Here is a 3,012-nt window from a genome sequence, read left to right as displayed (position 1 = left end):
AACCATTGTGTTGTTAGCACACAGAATATTTCACTGTTGGGGGGTATAAGGGTGAGGGCACGTGTCACTAACCAAGTGTCTCCCAAGCTGGACTCTTGGGAAAACACCTTCCTACTAATTTTGACTGACTCATCTTTGCTTCAAGAGGGGTTTCCTGATATTCACACAAATGGCCCCTGTGACACAAAATACCTAGTGCCATGGGAAGACCTCAAGTTCATTTTTAGATCCCCCTCCCTCTCCATCACCAACATAGACTTAACTCTCTTAAAACCAGAGACCTGTTGGGATCTAATCCCCTAAACTTGGTTTAACCAGTATGTCGAGTGATCCTGCATCTTGCAGTGACATCATCAGGATGGTGTTCCTCAGAAGAGCAGTGGGTCCTTTTCTAAAAGACTTTGGCTCTTCAGACTGATAATTCTACCATTCTTATTCCATTTCCTAAAAGTCAGGGCTTGTTTGTACAAAGTTGCTAAACAACATCCTTATGTGAAAGGTCAACCCTTGCTCCACAATTGGATTTCATAATGGCTTTCTGGTAGGCCATATAAGAAGGGAATTTGGAAGTTCTTGCATATCATTAATAATTGTTGCCCCATGTCTTTCCTTAAATACTGTGATGGAGTATGAAAAGTATCATTAATAAAGCTGGATATGCTCTACTTGAAAACAAGAAATAAAACACAGTGCAGCAAGCTTGATGCTAACTTGGGCTACATAACAAAGCCCTTTCTCAAGAAAGAAAGCTCATAAGAGAAATTCCTTCCCTTGCCTGACGATTATACCACTAGTAATATATTTAATAGTTGGTATTTTCCCCAATATGCTTTCCTGAGCTTTTTTGTGCAATAATAACTTCTCAAAACTACATACAGTATGGTCACCTTATCCATCCAATATTATGCAGGTCACATGGATTGATAAACTTCACACAGGAAAAAGCTACTTTTCCTCTCATATCATATAAAGCTATATTAACTGGTGAAGCATTATCTTACACTCCAGCTACATTGCTTCAGCTTAATCTTCTAATTACACTTCAAAATGGAGGATTTAAAGCATGAATTTAAGGAATCAATAGATTAAAAAAAAACTTTTCAGAAAGTATTTGAGTTTATGCACTAAAAGATTATATACTTGTATTTCCTATAATGTTGTAAATAAAGTCAATGTGGAAACAGGAATCAATTTCCAAACTATTTTGAAATATATACACATATATACTTATATTTTAATATATACACATGTATATATTCAAAATATATTATGTGTATGTATTTATATATGTATATATTCAAGATAGGTGTGTATATATAAGTATATATGTATATATTTCAAATGCATATTTGAATATATATTCAAATATATTTGATAGGCAGCATAGAGTAAGAAAAAGAGCTGAAGCAAACTATATTTTGGATATGGCTTTACCCACACTCTATTTTTGTGCCCTTGGTTTATGACCTCTGGAACTGAGCCATCCTCCATCTGTAACATTCTAAAATCTTTCTGTCTCCCAGTTAGAATTAGATTTGGTAGCAAATAAGATGGACCCAAATAACCATAGCTTAACAAGATAAAAACCTACTTCTTTCTCACATAACAAAAAGAGAAGTGAGCAATATAGCCTGTATCTTCATAGTCTAAAATAGTGGTTAGAGAGCCACTTATCACTTACATGCTTTAGACAACAAGAAATGTAAAGGCTAAGTAACTTAAGAAGTAAAATGCACACATAAATTGTCTTATAGCAAAATCCTGAAAATTGATAGCCATGATTTCTGCCAATATCTTGCTGACCACATGAAGTTTCGATTGAAAGTAGAAAATGTGGTCTTAATTTAGGATAGCCATTTTCCAACTGAAGATGGGACAAATGGTTATTAGAAGCACCTTGAAATGTACTGGAAGGTCAGAGAGATAGCTCAGTGGCTAAGGGCTCTTGATGCTAAACTTAACAAATTGAGTTCAATTTCCAGAACCCACATGATAGAAGGAGAAAACCAACTGCTGCAACTTGTCTTCAATTCTATTGTGACACATGTACACACACACACACACACACACACTGGTGTTGTCATTAAAAATTAAAGCAAGAGAGGGGCATAAGGAGTAATGGCTGATGCCAGGTATGGTAGCAAATGCCTATAATCCCAGCATTCTGGGTGGGGATAAGACAGGAGGATCACAAGTTCAAGGCAAGCCTAAGGTACATAGTGAGCTCCCTCATCAAAAAAGAAAACAAAAAGACAAAGTACAACAGAGGTGGTAGTTATTTTTAGTAAAGTGGCCTCCACTCACCTGTAGGAAATGGAATCTATCATATCTGAAGGACAAACTGCCAAGCACTGCAAAAAGTGTGCAAACACCCTAAAGACAAAGAAGAGTTCTATGAGGAGAAAGGTCTGAATTCCCACTTGAGCCCCCTTTTTTTTCTACATATGAAAGCTGAAAGTATTGTGAATATCTTGCAACCATAACAGATAAGCCAGAAGTCCAAACCAATTCTCTGAGAATTTGTGGGTCAAAGTTATGGGATTTTACGGTCAGGAAGATGGTTCTGTGGAGAAAAAGGCTTGCCACCAAGCCTGACAACTTGACCTGAGTTCAATCCTCTCTACAGCCCGTGCTGTGGAAGGAGTGCGCTGACACCCACACGATGTCCTCTGACCTCTATAGGCATGTGCGTGTGTGTGCAGATATGTGTGTGTGTGTGTGTTTGAGTGTGCATGTGTGTGTGCTCACACATGCATGCATTCACAAGCAGACTATAGAACAAACACACATATGCAAATAAATAAGCCAATGTAAAAGAATTTCAATGATAATGTCATCAATTATTAATCTTGTGAACTCCCTCTTCCCTTGTGCACTTATTGTACAAAAAAAAAATGTCCTTAATTCTTAAGCTACTTCTAGATGGGTATTCAGCTCTCTGCCGTTCAGAAAGGAAGAAAGAAAAGGAAGGAAGGAAGGAAGGAAGGAAGGAAGGAAGGAAGGAAGGAAGGA

The sequence above is a fragment of the Grammomys surdaster genome, unplaced genomic scaffold, assembly GCF_004785775.1.
Source record: "Grammomys surdaster isolate TR1022 unplaced genomic scaffold, NIH_TR_1.0 217, whole genome shotgun sequence".
Classification (NCBI taxonomy): Eukaryota; Metazoa; Chordata; class Mammalia; order Rodentia; family Muridae; genus Grammomys; species Grammomys surdaster.
This window is presented reverse-complemented; position numbering follows the sequence as displayed.